Below are 18866 nucleotides of genomic sequence, written 5' to 3'. Positions count from 1 at the left end.
ATTATGGGCCCGAACGACCCAGATTTTCCATTTTGGGAGGATATTTTTTTATTTGGGCGCCAAAATTTATTGATTTTCACTGACAATTTTGAAAGTATTCAGAACATTTTCAAAATATGTTTGCCAAAGAAATAGAACAAATTAATTCTTGCCAAATGTTCCAAGCTTTTGGTGATATTTGGGTCATTTTAGCCTCTTGGAAAAGCAGTGCTAGACACTGAATGTTGTATGAAATAAATAAAGCTTTAAAAATATAGGCCTAATTAATGAATTAATTAACAAAAAATAAAAATCCTGACCAAACCTTTCATACTTGAGAAGTCCATCCACCAGTAAAACATGAGGTTTTTTTCATCCCTAATGGTTACATGTTTGTAAAGGGACACACCATTTGATACTCGGGGGGGGGGGGTAGGAAGTTGGAGTCGGGGGAAGAAAAACTTCCTACCCCCACCCTGAGAATCTAATGGTGCGTCCCTAATGTACATATCCCATGAGTAGGGGTTCTCAGATAATGCTTGGTACACATGCCCTTTCCAGAAACCTATTCAAGATTATAAGACAGTTTGATTCTGATAACCCTTAGGAGTCATCACGGGACTAGCATGGATACCAAAACAAAATCCAATTTGCCAGCAAAGTGGTTACATTTTTGGTAACTGGATCACACACCTTTTGGAATTGGTAGTACATGCCATAGACTTTGTGTTTTTATAATTTCGATCGTGGTGCAGAACTCAAAAGTGTGATCCAGTTGGCATAGTGATAATCGGATTACACATCACTTCGCTTGACACCATTTTGAAGAGACTGTTTCCTTATATATCGGGGGAAAATATCATTTTATGTCTCAAAGCTTGCACAGATCTAGAAATCAAGTGAAGAGTGCTATTCCCCCCCAACTCAAACTAATCAGAATAAGTTACATGAATTCTTATAATGCGCAAAATATTTTCGATAATTGAAAGTGTCATTTTAGAAGTTCACAACATATTTTCCAACAAATGCTTCAAACATTTTGACCTACGTTTTTGTGAAAAGAAATGCGCACTGCAAGATGAATGTGGCAGCTTTGAGTGTGTGGCAGCTTTGAGACATACTTCTTTTAAGCCTTAACTTACATCACATGTAGGTAATTTACTCTACTTCAAAAGGGATATTTGATGGCTACAAAACATAAAAGTTTGATCTTAAAAGTGGATGGTCTATGGAAACTGAACATCCCTTGGTGAACAAGACTCATATTCAATAAGGAGTCTTGTCAAGAACCACTGCAGTCCCACCCAAACCTTTTCTAACTGACAGCCTAATGTTAATAACCCCAATAGAAACTCTCTCTGATTAATACCCAGGGGGCCACTCAAGTTCCACAGTGTACACATCCATTACCAAAGATTTTCAAAACATACCCTTTAAAAACAGGATTTTTCCTTTTGAGCAAAATACACCCCTTAACAGGAATTTAACTCGGTTGTGCAACAAATTTTCCCCTAAACCAGTGAGATTGTACCTGAAAGATACCCTTAGGAGTATTTGTTCGTAAAGATATCACCCTTACAGGTTTATGATAAAATAAACCCTAGTACATGTTTTTGTTTATAATTTTCTAATATTTATGTTAGGGTTATGTTCCTTATGCAAAACATGCCATGGAAACTCGCTTTGTGAATAGCGGGATCATTAAAATTCGCATCTTTCTGGGCACTTGTGTATATTTTGAAACTGCAGTTGCTCCCTGTGAATTAATATAAGAGCTAAAACTGTTTGTTTGTATTATTTCTTCTTTAAACTGGGACACAATTACATGTAATCAGTTAAATACCACAATAAATCATCTGTTCATCCTTGAGGTCACCTAAAATACTGTAAAATACATGTATGGGCTTCTCACTGATACAAGTACCAAAATCTCCAATCTGAATGAAGAAAAAGAGGGCCTTTAAACTGATTACAGACACATTATCTCAATTATCATCAGTTATCACTTGCTTGTTCATGTAATATGAAAAAAACTATCAACATTTGGTTTAAATTGGATTTGCAGAGACCAAAGGCTGTGAATGTGATACATACCCAATACCATACACCTGTGAGCATTGCTATATTGTTTCATACTGCATACAGGAACAAACAAGGGATATACTCATTTTTATAGTAGATAGCTTTACTGATCATCATTGATAAAATATGCCAACATTACAAAACAGCAAAGTTGGAATTAAACTTACTGTCAATCAAACTCAGAAACAGTTTATGATTTGTCATCATATAGTTTAGTGTTTCACTTTCACACATATAAGTTCATCTTCAAAGTTAGGTTTTATGCACAAATCAATTGTAGTCCGGGGGCCGGGGATAGCGGGGACCTACCTGGGATGTAATTTTGGAAACTGTTACAAACATGTTACAGTCCTGGCTTAGTCCCCGCAGGGCGGGGCACTATTTCTGTGTACATCCTGGGGTGCATCCCTGGCCAAGTCCCCGCCCCTAGCCCCGGGCACCATGTTCGAAGTCCCCACGAGTGTTTCCCCCGCATACGACCCGGCACGGTTGTGAGTACTCTTCTATTACGTCCCGGGTACACTCCCGGTGTAGATCCCGGCCTGTTTCAGAGGCATTACATCCCCGTACACTCCCCCACTATGTCCTCGCACTGCGGGGACACATTGAGCTGTTACATCCCCGGCCAAGTCCCGGCTCGGACCCCGCTATTGCCAGGCCCCTGGAGGGCCAGGACTACAATTGATTTGTGCATTAGTAACTAGAAACTTCTTTTACTTCACATGCCAAATAGTTGATTAATTTCTGACTTCTATTATAAATACATGTTTGTTGAAGCTCCTAAAATAAAATGGTTAATTCAAACCACGCAATACACACAAAATGCCCTTGTCAGCATGCTACACGCACAGAGGAGCATGCACTGTGCTGAGTATGCTCTGTGCAATACAAAAATACACTCATTAATATGGCAATTACTTGACTATCAACAATAGCATTGATATAACTACTAATGATAATACAGAATGCCTACAAAAGGGATATATACAAGGTATAACAAAATAAGTTTACCATTAACTTTTGGTTGTTAAGTTGACCAGGTGTGTAGCCAGATATATGTGGCTGCTAAGGGGCTGTTATTTTCTTCGGGCAGGGAGGGGTCATGATTATGTTGGTGACCAGAGTCAATTTTTATGAACCCCCTCCATCGTGGGCTGAACATTTTGTGGCACCCCCCTCCCCAATTTTAGGCAGAATATTTTTATGACCACCCTTTTGCACGCATACCAGAAACAAATTTTCCCAAAAAAGTCAAGAAATGTGTGCTTGATGGAAAGGTGACCACAGTACGGAAACATTTGTCGTTGTAACTAAAGATGGTGCAAAATGTGTGGTGGAGAGTGTAAATATGCATGTAGGGCAGTCCGGCACCCAAAATGTTTAATAGTCACATGCCCTTACACTCGGTTTCAGAGAAGTATGGCAGCTTGCTCAGATTGATGCGAGCACCCGTTAATGAGGGACATAATGCAGAGCTTTGTTTGTGCCAACCAACGTTTTGATGCGTAATTGGCCAATCAGATTACCGCATCTGTTGTTATGATTGTCAGATGATTGAATCAGCTAATCAGAACCCTACTTCTGTGTTTACACCGTGCACACTCTCAAAATGTAAACAAGTGCTGTTCTTCTTTCACAGAAACTGTAGTAATTTTATAACCTTCCTATTTTTGTTATCTCCCTATTTTAAAAATTGTAAAAAATTTGACCCTCACTATTCTTTGGTATACAATTTTTATGACCCCAAGTATATTCATGAACCTTTCTGAAGAAAATGACAGCCCATAAATTCACAAAACAGTCGCCTTTAATGTAAAGGTCATTCAGCATGTTTATAAGCCAACCTGAAGCATTCAACCTTGTTCACCTCAACCACTTAATTGTCATTATTGGAGGTCAAGCTTCACCTCAGCTTACTTTCACCTTTTGCTCACAAATGTAAAGTCAACTTTCACTTTATAAAACATGCATCAAAAAGGTTTTCCATTGTCTCACTATTCATGCGTTCAATTTGTCACCACCATCAGTTCACAATGATGCCTGATGAAAGCAAAAGCCAAGTTTAACCTTGATCATATGAATGCTTGTAATAGTTCAAGCTGCTCCTATTGACAAATCCAAACTTAATCATTGTAAAGCGGTATCCAAGAAGAAGAAGAAGAAGAAGAAAGTGGTGAAGCTTGGTGTGGCTTTAGGAAAGTAGCTCCAAGTTTTGTGGGATAGCAACCCCTGTAAATGTATTCCTTATTTTTAAGATGCCGGCTTTTGTAACAGTATCCACATCCAGTTTTGAAGCAAGTGTGAAGTGTGCGTGCTGTGGACAGAACAAAAATACAATTATTATTGACATATACCTCTGTGAAATTCCTAAAACACTATTTCCAAATCAATGTGTAAATTGTCAACAAGAAATCAAGGGCTCAGCAACACAACATCTTAACTCAAAATAGCATACCTGCCAACCCTAAGACCTCACAAATAGGGACAAATGTGAGAAAAAAATCTGAAAAAAGGGACATTCCTGAATTTTCTATACCTTACTGCAGTCATATTTTTGCAAAAATAGGGACACATGGTAAAATTGCTCTCTTTTATGCTATTTGTTTCTGTAAAAATAGGGACAGTCCCTATTAACAGTTGGCAGGTATGAAATAACTAGTTTGAGTGTACTGTGTAAATACAAACCATGATGTACATATGATTTTGTGTCCATTAAAAGTAGGCACTGACAGCTTAATTTTCATATCATTATCAAAATCTCATTTTCACCACAAATGGAGTTAAGATACTGTGGCGCTTTAATTGGGGGGGGGGGGGTGCCACCCAGCCCCACCTTTCCCTGGTTCCGGAAAACTGATTTTGCTTCTAGTTATTTGTATTAACTGCAATCCACAAAATTACCAAGTGTTAATTATGGTATTTACCTATATAATTCCATGTTTTACCCCTGTCCGTATGTACACCATGCTTGCACTCATCGTGAACTTGGGATGTAATATTTTGCACACAAGAGAAACTAGAGCTAAATTGCGCATACACATATACGCGACCTTAGCAATAGCTAATTAACTAGGCCCATGGCTAATTAGCCCAGCTAGCTATCTAGCATGCATGGATGTATTAAGGCATAAACAGCCAGCAGTAGTATAATATGCTGATTTTACTGAGAGGTCTTTTTTGAAATGCACTGTAATTTGAAATTGACCATAGGGACAATGGGAGCAAGGTTAATTTGTTAGCTCACCTATAGCATGTGAGTTCAAAAGGTCCAGCAGTTTGGTGTAATTCATTGGAATATACATGTATAACTACAACAGAAGTTTATAGTATCATATAGCCAAGTAAAATAAAAACCATGTTTCAAGTCTGGGTCTTTGTAAAAAAGGAGGAAGAGGGGGCTTTTTATTTTATATTTTCATGGCAAAATCGGTGTGAATACCCATAATTTGAGCTGGACTCTTTTTATTTTTGTTCTGAGGATATAGGCCGGCTCCTCTAATTTTCATAAAACCTTCCAAAGTGTTTCTTGTATATTAGCAAGGCTATAGAAATATTTCTGCTTCCTAGATATATTTTTTGAAAAGTTATAACTGAATAAATATATAATTGAAGAAACCTCAAAAAAGGAAGCGGGAGGGTACATGAAACATGTTTATTTTTTTATTTGGCCTTATGATTATTAATTATATTACATAATTATTTTCCAGTTGTGAAATCATTTTGTTAACCAAAATTATTCAATATTCATGTAAATATTTCTGTGCAACTTTGGTCATGCGCTATTAGAGTGCGACTTCCTACGGTATTTTTCTACATACCGGAAGTAATATCTGCATGACCTTTGACCCCAATGACCTTTGACCCCAATGGATGAATACAATGTGTAATGTTATAATGCTATATTATAATTTGTGGAATGACTTAGCATTTTTAGTAACAGAACAGAAAATCACATCAGCCATAATGATCTTCGTATGACCTTTGACCTCAAGGCTAATGCATGTGTCAAGTGACATCATCTTGCTGTGTAATTCGTGTAAGAAGTAGCAGTTTTAGTAAAAATAACAGGAAATAACTTTTTCGGCCATAATGACCTTTCCATAACCTTTGACCTTGAGTTGGTCACGTGACATTTGTGCCACCAGCTATTGGTCCTGATGACCAAGTAACATTGTTGTACCATATATATTTGCGACAGCAGCAACATTTTAGGGTATTTGGTCATATACCGGGAGTATCCCTTAATGACCTTTGACCCCAATTCTGGACAATAACTTTTAGACAGTGGGTATAGCTGATGCATGTACCCAAGTGCCATCATCGTGCTGTATAATTTGTGGAAGAAGTAGCATTTTTAGTGAAATCACGTTTTTGGCCATTGACCGGAAGTGGATGACCTTTGACCTGAAGTTGACCATGTTTCATTTGTCCCCCCACCTAATGGTCCTAATGACCAACTATGGTCAACATGGCTCAAAGCATATGGCTACGGTGGCTCATTATAAGATTGACAGAAAGAAAGAAAGAAAGAACTAGATCTGGTTACAGATCTGGACCTAGCGGGGCCGGAAATGCCAGTCTTAAAGTTTATGGACATCTCACACCATTAATGGTGCATCGCTGTAGCATGTAGGGGCTTTATGCGTCTTCCATAGGCTGAGATACAGCTACTTTTCCGTAATTTTAAACATTTTTTTGCAAATTTGACGTTTTGACCTCCTTAATGACCTTTGACCCAAATATAAAAAAACCCTCATATACACCACGAAAATGCATTGTTACAGTTTAAATTTAAAAAATCTACTATGCTTAGTTATGGAGATAAAAATTCTTGAAGTTATTTAGCTTAAAACCGGAAATGACGTCTAAATGACCTTTGACCAAAAAATAAAAAATACCGTGCATACATCGGGTAACACTAATGCATATATGAAGTTTATATCACTCTGGTCTGGTTATGTTTTGAGATAAAAAAAATGAACATATTTGATGATTTTTGGTTTTTGACCGGAAGCGACCCCTTAATGACCTTTGACCCCGAAACTGTACACACCCCAAAGACCCTGGTTGGTAGCAATGCATGTGTGCTAATGACAACACTCTGCTATGTAATTTGTAAAAACAGTGATTTTTTGAATATTTTTAGCTTTTAGACCGGAAATGACCCCCTTAATGACCTTTGACCCAAATTCTGTGAATAATTTATAGGCACTGGATATAGCCGATGCATATGTGTAAGTGACATCAACGTACTATGTAATTTGTGGCAGAAGAAGCATTTTGAAGATATTTGGTTTTATACCGGAAATGACCCTTAATGACCTTTGACCCCAAATTTGTGAATATCCTATAGACACTGGATATAGCCGATGCATATGTGCAAGTGACGTCATTGTAGGATGTAACATGTAGGAGAAGAAGCATTTTGAAATTTGTTGCCAGAAGAAAGAAGAAAGAAGAAAGAACTAGATCTGGTTACAGATCTGGACCTAGCCGGGGCCGGAAATGCCAGTCTTAACTTAAAGCTTGACATTTGACCGGCTATTATGGACATCTCACACCATTAATGGTGCATCACTGTAGCATGTAGGGGCTTTATCCGTCTTCCATAGGCTGAGATACAGCTACTTTTCCGTAATTTTAAACATTTTTTGCAAATTTGACGTTTTGACCTCCTTAATGACCTTTGACCCCAATATAAAAAAAACCTCATATACACCGAGAAAATGCATTGTTACAGTTTAAAATAAAAAAATCTACTATGCTTAGTTATGGAGATAAAAATTCTTGAAGTTATTTAGCTTAAAACCGGAAATGACGTCTAAATGACCTTTGACCAAAAAATAAAAATACCGTGCATACATCGGGTATCACTAATACATATCTGAAATTAATGTCACTCTGGTCTGGTTATGTTTTGAGATATAAAAAAATGAACATATTTGATGATTTTTTGGTTTTTTTCTGAAGCGACCCATTAATGACCTTTGACCCCAAAACTGTAGACACCTTAAAGACCCTGGTTGGTAGCAATGCATGTGTGCTAATGACAACACTCTGCTGTGTAATTTGTAAAGACAATGATTTTTTGAATATTTTTAGCTTTCAGACCGGAAATGACCCCTTAATGACCTTTGACCCAAATTCTGTGAATAATTTATAGGCACTGGATATAGCCGATGCATATGTGCAAGTGACGTCATTATATGATGTAACATGTAGGAGAAGAAGCATTTTGAAGATATTTGGTTTTATACCGGAAATGACCCCTTAATGACCTTTGACCCCAAATTTGTGTATATCCTATAGACACTGGATATAGCCGATGCATATGTGCAAGTGACGTCATTGTAGGATGTAACATGTAAGAGAAGAAGCATTTTGAAATTTGTTGCCAGAAGAAAGAAGCAGAAGAAGAAAGAAGAAAGATCCGATAGCATCACAAGACCTAGCCGGTGTCCCGGCTAGGTAACTAGATCTGGTTACAGATCTGGACCTAGCCGGGGCCGGAAATGCCAGTCTTAACTTAAAGTTTGACCTTTGTCCGGCTATTATGGACATCTCACACCATTAATGATGCATCACTGTAGCATGTAGGGGCTTTATCCGTCTTCCATAGGCCGAGATACAGCTACTTTTCCATAATTTTAAACAATTTTTTTGCAAATTTGACGTTTTGACCTCCTTAATGACCTTTGACCCCAATACAAAAAAAACCTCATATACACCGCTAAAATGCATTGTTACAGTTTAAATTTAAAAATCTACTATGCTTAGTTATGGAGATAAAAATTCTTGAAGTTATTTACCTTAAAACCGGAAATGACGTCTAAATGACCTTTGACCCAAAAAATAAAAATACCGTGCATATATCGGGTAACACTAATGCATATATGAAGTTTATGTCACTCTGGTCTGGTTACGTTTTGAGATTTAAAAAATGAACATATTTGATGATTTTTGGTTTTTGACCGGAAGCGACCCTTAATGACCTTTGACCCCAAAACTGTAGACACCCCAAAAACCCTGGTTAGTAGCAATGCATGTGTGCTAATGACAACACTCTGCTATATAATTTGTAACAACAGTGATTTTTTGAATATTTTTAGCTTTCAGACCGGAAATGACCCCCTTAATGACCTTTGACCCAAATTCTGTGAATAATTTATAGGCACTGGATATAGCCGATGCATATGTGTAAGTGACATCATCGTACTATGTTATCTGTGGCAGAAGAAGCATTTTGAAGATATTTGGTTTTATACCGGAAATGACCCCTTAATGACCTTTGACCCCACATTTGTGAATATCCTATAGACACTGGATATAGCCGATGCATATGTGCAAGTGACGTCATTGTAGGATGTAACATGTAGGAGAAGAAGCATTTTGAAATTTGTTGCCAGAAAGAAAGAAAGAAAGAAGAAAGAAGAAAGATCCGATAGCATCACAAGACCTAGCCGGTGTCCCGGCTAGGTAACTAGATCTGGTTACAGATCTGGACCTAACCGGGGCCGGAAATGCCAGTCTTAAAGTTTATGGACATCTCACACCATTAATGGTGCATCGCTGTAGCATGTAGGGGCTTTATGCGTCTTCCATAGGCTGAGATACAGCTACTTTTCCGTAATTTTAAACATTTTTTTTGCAAATTTGACGTTTTGACCTCTTTAATGACCTTTGACCCAAATATAAAAAAAACCTCATATACACAACGAAAATGCATTGTTACAGTTTAAACTAAAAAAATCTACTATGCTTAGTTATGGAGATAAAAATTCTTGAAGTTATTTAGCTTAAAACCGGAAATGACGTCTAAATGACCTTTGACCAAAAAAATAAAAATACCGTGCATACATCGGGTAACACTAATGCATATATGAAGTTTATATCACTCTGGTCTGGTTATGTTTTGAGATAAAAAAAAATGAACATATTTGATGATTTTTGGTTTTTGACCGGAAGCGACCCCTTAATGACCTTTGACCCCGAAACTGTACACACCCCAAAGACCCTGGTTGGTAACAATGCATGTGTGCTAATGACAACACTCTGCTATGTAATTTGTAAAAACAGTGATTTTTTTGAATATTTTTAGCTTTTAGACCGGAAATGACCCCTTAATGACCTTTGACCCAAATTCTGTGAATAATTTATAGGCACTGGATATAGCCGATGCATATGTGTAAGTGACATCAACGTACTATGTAATTTGTGGCAGAAGAAGCATTTTGAAGATATTTGGTTTTATACCGGAAATGACCCTTAATGACCTTTGACCCCAAATTTGTGAATATCCTATAGACACTGGATATAGCCGATGCATATGTGCAAGTGACGTCATTGTAGGATGTAACATGTAGGAGAAGAAGCATTTTGAAATTTGTTGCCAGAAGAAAGAAGAAAGAAGAAAGAAGAAAGATCCGATAGCATCACAAGACCTAGCCGGTGTCCCGGCTAGGTAACTAGATCTGGCTACAGATCTGGACCTAGCCGGGGCCGGAAATGCCAGTCTTAAAGTTTGACCTTTAACCGCTAAACTTTGACCTTTAATCTTAAACTTAACATTTGACCCCTAGACCTTTGGGGTCATAATTTTTCATGTTTAGAATGTCGTAATAATCATTCCTGTATCACCACCTTAATCCCTCCTTCTTTCTCCCCCCCCCTCTCCTTCCCCCAGCTCAACCCTCCGTTTCTCATGATCTCCCCTCCCTCTCTTAAATTTCAAATAATTACTCTGTTTTGTACCAATCGGCACCTTAATCTCTGCTCCCCCCCTCACACCCTCCTACATTTCAAATCATTACTCTTTATTGTATTAAGGTTTATTAAAATAATGCGACTTTTGCTGGGTAACTTTAAAGACCCCAACCCCACCCCTCTACCTTACTCCTTTCTCTCACCCTCCCGCCAGCTGTACCTCCCCTTACCTCCCAAGTTCCTCTATTATTTCCCCTACCCCACCCCTCCGTTTTTCATAATCTCCCCCTCTCAATACTCCAAATACTATTATTACTCTGTTTAGTACCAATCGCCATCTTAATCTCTTCTTCCCCAAATAATCTTTATTGTATTATTAAAATAAAAATGCGACTTTTGCTGAGTAACTTTAAAGACCCCATCTACCTTACTCCTTCTTTCTCTCACCATCCCGCCATTTATCTCCCCCTCCCAAGTTCCTTTATTACTTCCCCACCCACCCTCCGTTTCTCCCTCCTCTCTTCAATTCCAAATAATTACTTTTTTTGTAACAATCGCCACCTTAATCTCTGCTTCCCCTCTCTCTCTTAAATTCCAAATAATTACTCTTTATTGTATTGATAAGGTTTGTTAACATAAAAATGCGACTTTTTCTGGGTAATTTAAAGATCCCCTCTCTCACTCCCTTAGTCCTTCTTTCTCTCACCCTCCCTCCATTTGTCTCCCCCTCCCGTGTTCCTCTATTACTTCCCCTACCCCACCCCTTCGTTTCTCATGATCCCTCCCTCCCTCTCTTAAATTCCAAATAAATACTGTGTTTTGTACTAATCGCCACCTTAATCTCTCCTTCCCCCTCTCTCCCTCTCTATAAGTCTTTATTGTATTTATAAGGTTTATTAACATAAAAATGCGACTTTTCCTGGGTAATTTAAAGATCCCTCTTTCTCCTTACTCCTTCTTTCTCTCACCCTCCCGCCATTTGTCTCTCTCTCTCCCAAGTTCCTCTATTACTTCCCCCACCCACCCCTCCGTTTCTCATGATCTCTCCCTCCCTCTCTTAAATTCCAAATAATTACTGTTTTGTACTAATCGCCTTCTTAATCTCTCCTTCCCCTCTCCCTCTTATATTCCAAATAATTGCTCTTTATTGTATTCAGGTTTATTAAAATAAAATTGCGACTTTTGCTGGGTAACTTTAAAACCCCCTCTCTACCTTACTCCTTTTTCTTACCCTCCCCCATTTGTTTCTCCCCTTACCTTCCAAGTTTATCTATTACATCCCTCCACCACTCCCCTTTCCATCATTTCTCTCAATCTCCCCTTCCCCCTCTCTTAAATTCCAAATAATTTCTGGTCTCAATCTCTTCTTTCCCCTCTCTTGAATTCCAAATAATTAAATGACTTCACTTTAGGCCGTATAAAATTAATGTTTTGGTTCTCGTCCAGAGGATTTTCATGAATTGATGAGGGAGGAGGTGTTTTTTTTTTTTTTTTTTTTTTCAATGTAAAATTAGCATTGTCAGTAGTTTTCGGTCTTCTCCAACAGTGCTCGAGGAAACGATGAGGCCCTTTTTTTTTTTTTTTTTTTTTTTCAAATGTGAGATTCTGAGGGATAAACCCCCTAGAGTACCACAAAAAGACTTGGAGGTGATGCTTGTTCTCTAATAAACTTATTTATATGTATGAAGATTTTATAAATCATTCCAAAGTCTAAAAAATTGAAAAATCTAAAAAAAAAAAAAAAAAATCTGACAAATCCCAGAAATTGAGGAGGAGGGACGAGAACCAAAATATTAATATTACACGGCCTTATGTTCAAAGTATCATGAGCATGATCAGCACACGTTGAGTGGGTAGTAGGCGGCGAATCTCAGAGTGCAGTGCTTGTATGTTTACATGACTACTCACATGATATGGCACGTCACCCAAACGGTATCGCTTTCCAATTATTGTATGTCTCGATTCTTGTTTATGTCATGGTCTAGGAAAAGTTGATAAAAATTGGAAATTGAACGCTGAACATTAATATGTATACATGTAGCACATGTATCATCATGCATGATCATCATGGTCGTCATGATTCCCTATCATGATGATGATGATGATGATGATGGTGATGGTATGATGATGATGATGATGATGATGATGATGATGATGATGATGATGATGATGGTGATGATATGATGATGATGATGATGATGATGATGATGATGATGATGAGATCGGTTCTACCTTATGATGATGATGATGATGATGATTCATCATCATCATCATCATCATATCATCATCATCATCATAACCATAATAGGCTCTACCTTATTCCTTCTTTCTCTCACCCTCCCGCCATTTGTCTCTCTCCCTTACCTCCCAAGTTTCTCTCTTACTGCCCCCACCCCACCCACTCCGTTTCACAGTCTCTCCCTCCCTCTTTAAAATTCCAAATAATTACTGTGTACCAATCGCCACCTTAATCTCTCACGCGTCACGATTCTCGAGTACCCTGCTACTCAAGTATTTTATCTCATGATTGACAGGCACTAATTGACAGGCAAAATGATGGATTACCCAATTATTACAGTATGTCCCACTTATTTTTAGTTTCGTAAAATCGGAGGAACATATCTACAAGGTGTGCTTTTTCTAAAAATTTGTAGGCAAAAACGGATAAATTACTTCAAATATTGTGGCTATTTCAAAATTTAACCCTTGACTCCAAGCAATGGGTAATGACCATGCTGTCAGTGCAGATGGCATCAACGTACTATGTTACATGTCGCAGATATAATTTTTAAAAGCTTTTTTAGACTCGGACCGGAAATGACCCTTAATGACCTTTGACCCCAATTCTGTGAACACCCTATAGGCACTAGATATAGCCAATGCATATGTGGAAGTGACGTCATCGTACTATGTAATTTGTGGCAGAAGAAGCATTTTGAAGATATTTGGTTTTATACCGGAAATACCCCTTAATGACCTTTGACCCCAATTCTGTGTTAACCCTATAGACACAAGATATAGCCGATCCTTATGTGCAAGTGACGTTATTGTAGGATGTTTTATGTAGGAAGAAAACCATTTTAGCTCAAATCACATTTTTGGCTCATTTGACCCCTCTGTGACCTTTAACCCATTAAAAGTAATGTGACATGTATAGTCGTAGTCAATGATGATTGTGACCAAGTTAGGTCAAAATCGGTCAAAGCATGTCCGAGCTGGAGCAAAAAATGTGTATATTTGTTGCCAGAAAAACCAACCGATAGCATTTCAAGACCTAGCCGCAGTCCCGGCTAGGTAAGAAAGATCCGATAGCATCACAAGACCTAGCCGGTGTCCCGGCTAGGTAAAGAAAGAAAGAAAGAACTTGACAGAAACAGACCTTAGCAATTTTGCAAATTGCTAAGGAAAAAGCCATATCCCAGTAAGGGCCAAAATTTATCTCAGTTTTGATAAGCAACCATGGCAATCAGAGACATGCAGTGGCATAGCTAGGGGGCAGGGGTGACACATGCCCTGGGCGCCAGGTTTTGAAATGATGATAGATTAAAAAAGGTGTTGATGAAAATATAAACTTTCTCAAATTACATAAACCAAATGAAATACCGGTACCTGTTATTAATGTTTCTTTCTGTAGTGTATCTATTGAGGTACAAGCTGTGAAAAGTTTATATCCTTGCCCTGGGCACCACAACCCCATACATGTAGCTATATACTGGAATAACTGTTCTTACCTACAATGGCTTTCTAGTGTCAGTGGTGTGTGCCATTCATGGTCTTGTTTGATCACATCTAAACCTGTTCTGCCCCACTGTAAAAATCATCCATTCTACATAGTTTTGCAAACTATTTATGTCTTCTCCATATCCAGTATACTTGAAACACATTGACCACTGCCATATGCCTGGAGTAAGCTCTGCCATCTGGAAGTAGTAAAACAGTAAAACAATTCTGTATAATTATAACACTTACTGCCAAAATTGTGGGCTGTCATTTTCTTCGGAAGGGGGGACTCAAATATACGGGGGTCAAAAATTTTAGCCTTTTTAGGGGGGTAAGGTGTATTGGTAGTGGTGGTCATAAAATTTTGTTGCCGAGATAGAGGGGGTCGCAATTGTATTGATGCCGACTTTTTTGTAAATGTGGGGCCCCCATTTCAAAAGAAAATGACAGGCCCCTAAAAGATTGAATGGAAGTTTAAAATGTTCCTCAAATTTATTTAGCTGCCAAGGTCATACAAGTAGCCCACTGTATTCACCATAATTAGTTCCCTCCCCTAATAACCACACCTAAAGAAACTTTTGAATGACAACCGTACAACTAAATTGATCAAATGTGTGAATAAAATCACCTTCTAAACAGTGGTGGCACTAGGGGACATAGGGCACTTTCCCAAAATATATTTTTCTTGCCCCTCCCTCCACTTTTAACTCCAATATTCCAAACATTTTCCACTTTTTGTGGTAATTTTGTGCAAACTTTGTTGATTTTGATTTAATAGTGATTTGATTTGGATGAATTGTATATTGTAGAGCAAATTGCCTAGTTTGAAATAGTTGAAGTGCAATTTTAACAACATTTTTTATGTGGTCGCCTGTCGTGATCAGCTATGTTTACTTCTGAACATCCATTGCTTTACACTGTGTCATGCTTCATCATTTGATTGCCTTGAGTAACTTGCAATGGATCGCTATTATCACAATGGTAATTTTTTCCCAGGATTTCATTTGGCTGTTCCATCCCCAAGGTTCTAATTCTGCCGGGTAATTCTGTAAAGGTTCATCCCTCAGAGGGTCCCTCCTTTCCTCAAGCACTGTTGGAAAAGACCGAAAACTACTAACAATGCTAATTTTACATTCCCCCCCCCATCAATTCATGAAAATGTTATTCTCTCAGTCGATGTTGTTCCATCCAGTGCTCTACCCCATTTCTCAGTCTGTCAAAAGGGACACCTTGTGAAATCCCTATTGGTTTGTACAGGGCCTTTCAGTTCAATTTTCTCCATGTAAAAAGCTCCAATTTGCTCAAATTGTAAATATTAGGAATTTATTCCCCTGATATTAGAAATCAAACTGTTTGAATTGTTTTACCAAGAGGTACTACATGTAGTTATTTTGTGACATGTTTTGTGATTCCCCCCATTGGGTACAACATAGTTATCCATGTCCAACTTAGTTTCGTCAGCACAGACTGTATTATCATACTGACATTTTTTTAATAGAATACCGATACTCTACTAGTCTTCACTAAATCACTAGTTGGACTATAAGCAGTCATGAAACACGTAGCGGAAGAGCATCGGACAAAGTGTCATAACAATGCAAAAACTGTCCCACAATGCATTGCAAACTTCCAATGCTGATTGGGCTTATTGTAAAATGTACACAATAAATTCCCACTGTAGCACGATAGACACCCATATGATAAAGGCCCGGATCAAGGCCTGACGGTGGGATATTTCTCACTTAGTTAGATCCATTCTTCCCATTGGTTGCTTAATTGGCGATATTTAGCTGTTCCATCTCACCCCTCGGACACGAAGGGGACGATGACCTTAGTCTTTCAGCTTACATGAATGGGAATTAAACCAGATTTTCCCCTTGTTTTCCCGAATTTCTCCATTCAGTGATTTGCTCATCCGGACGATCGTAAAAAAATCTGAATTCAGATTTTGGTACCTTTGTTAATTGTCATAGATAAAAATGTAAACATAGCCTGCGAGTGGTTCAGCCGAAAGCCATGTATTTTAAGACAATATATATATATACATTTTACACGGATCTGTAATTCTAAATTATAGCGACATGTATTTGAATGGGGCTTCCACAGCCTTCCAGCAATGCCGTTTTCTTCATTTTTTTGCCAAATTTGTCATTTCAAAAAAAATACCACATGATAAGGGGGCTGGCATTTTCTTCGGAAGGGGGGTCCCAAATATGTCGGTGACCAGAGTCAATTTTTTATGACCCCCTATTGCGGGCAAATTTTTTATGACCCCCTATCGCGGGTCAAAATTTTTATGACCCCACCTTCCAACTACACAGACTCAAGAAAAATTATTTGTCGCTGGAACTATGACACAGAGAAAGTGTGCGGAGCCCGTTCCGAAGAAAATGCCAGTCCCCTAAATTGAATGACTTATCCTTGACTTTTAAGCAATTTATAAATCATTTTCATTTTGTAAACGCTCGGATCACTGAATGGGTCTTTAACAACATTTCCCTCTCCTGGTTCAACAAAAAAAATTTGTGTTCCCCCTCAAGATCCCAAAAAAATTTTGGGTACCTCGATCCTCAAAATGACCATCCCCCCTGTCGTAAATAACGATCGCTCCCTATAAGTAGGTATGAGAGGCAAACCTTAGTTAACACATTTGCTTGTCAGCCAAATTCGCCTAGACCAGGGCCCAAACACAATAGATATTTACTTAGAAATGTAAAAGAACAGCTAGGTCAAGGAAACCTACATAAATATGTTGTCTATACTTCACTTGACCCAAATGATTTTTTATGGTGATGAGACACTCACACACATTTTAGAGGGATTTTGATAGCAGTTCCACATAGAAAAGCTGCTATCATCATGAGACTAAGATCTAGAAACACCACAGAAATGCTGTTTTGTTAGCTGAATCCCCGGCTGAATCTTTTGATGAAAGTCAATCTTTGACAATATGTAACTTTGCTACGGAAAGTGCTATGACAAAAGGTTTCAGTTTTGGCTTTCTTTACTCAATGGCTTTAATTTGATATATATATAAAATGATGCAGTTTGATGGCAAATTTTAATTCACCTTTCATACCTACTAGTACTACATCATACATGTATAATTAGCATGCTATGATGCTATAAATACATGTACTATAAGTTATAGGTATGCTAGGTGAATTCAAATTTGCCATCAAACTGCATCATTTTATGTATCAAATTAAAGCCCTTGAGTAAACAAAGCCAACAGTGAAACCCTTTTTTCATAGCACTTTCCGTAGCAAAATTACATCTTGTCAAAGATTGACTTTCATCAAAAAGATTCAGCTAGCAAAATTCCCCAAAACGGCATTTCGGGGTGTTTCTAGATCTTAGTCATGGAAGTCTTATGCTGGTTTCATACTTTCCTGCCGCTTGCCGCTTTGCCGCTCTGAAGATGATTTTGCTTCACTGCGCAATCTCACTAAAAACGCTAGCGGTGACCAGCGGCAAGCCGATATATCGATCACTCCACCGCTTTGCCGCCGCGGCAGCACCGCTGGGAGTTGAATTCAAGTCAACTCGGAGCGGTGCCGCTCTGACGTATGAGAACAAAATTTACGATTTTGGAGCGGTGCTGAGCGGCAAGAGTAGCTTTCAGAGTCATGCCGCTGCCGCTTAGCGGTGTGCCGCTCCGCTTGCAGAAAAGTACAAGCGGTATGATGAAGCGTCATGCCGCTCAGCGGCAAGCGGCAGAAAGTATGAAACCAGCTTTATGCTGGTTTCATACTACCATGCCGCTTGCCGCTGAGCGGCGTGGCGCACGCTCATTGCAGACAAACGGACACAATAAAGGCTTGTCATTGGTTGAAACGTCCTGCAGCAAGCGGCAGGAAAGTATGCTGGAGGCTTTAGTCTCATTTATAGCAGCTTTTTTTAATGGAACTGCTATCAAAATCCCTCTAAAATTCCATGTGCGATTGTCTTATCACCATAAGTATAGAAAACATATTTATGTAGGTTTCCCTCCTCGGCCAGTTGTTTTAAATTTCTATGTAAATTTGCATTGACATTTTCGGCGAATTTGGCTGACTAGCAATGTGTTAACTAAGGTTTGCCTGGGATACCTACTATAAGCTTAACTGAAAACACGTCACACTTTGATATTTGTAGAACTTGAGTACTTACTTCAAAAGGATATAGGCCTAGCTGCTAAAGACGCCTCTTTCTTTCTCCGTGATCGAAAAGTAATATATTGGTGGATGAATTTCACTAGAATTTAGACAGAATATAGCCGATGATGCTAATACGGGTATCAGTAATACGTACAGCCACAGCACAGCTGAATTTTTGCTTATAGTCTCTACATCAGCGACAAGCAGAGGGAGCATGAGGGAGCGTAACCAAACTGGTTGCAG

The 18866-nt window shown here is 38.5% G+C and overlaps 1 long non-coding RNA gene across 1 annotated transcript; it reads right to left on the bottom strand.

Moving 5' to 3' along the window:
• Positions 1-4198: 4198 nt before the first annotated feature.
• On the bottom strand, positions 4199-18651 carry LOC140135616 (uncharacterized). Its single transcript, XR_011856547.1, has 3 exons — positions 18637-18651; positions 14496-14684; positions 4199-4375 (listed from the first exon to the last, which is right to left on the bottom strand). It is a non-coding gene; the product is annotated as an uncharacterized lncRNA (long non-coding RNA).
• Between the last annotated feature and the right edge of the window lie 215 nt (positions 18652-18866).

The sequence above is a fragment of the Amphiura filiformis genome, chromosome 2, assembly GCF_039555335.1.
Source record: "Amphiura filiformis chromosome 2, Afil_fr2py, whole genome shotgun sequence".
Lineage (NCBI taxonomy): Eukaryota > Metazoa > Echinodermata > Ophiuroidea > Amphilepidida > Amphiuridae > Amphiura > Amphiura filiformis.
Note: the sequence above shows the minus strand (reverse complement) of the source record. Positions and strands in the feature narration are given on the sequence as shown.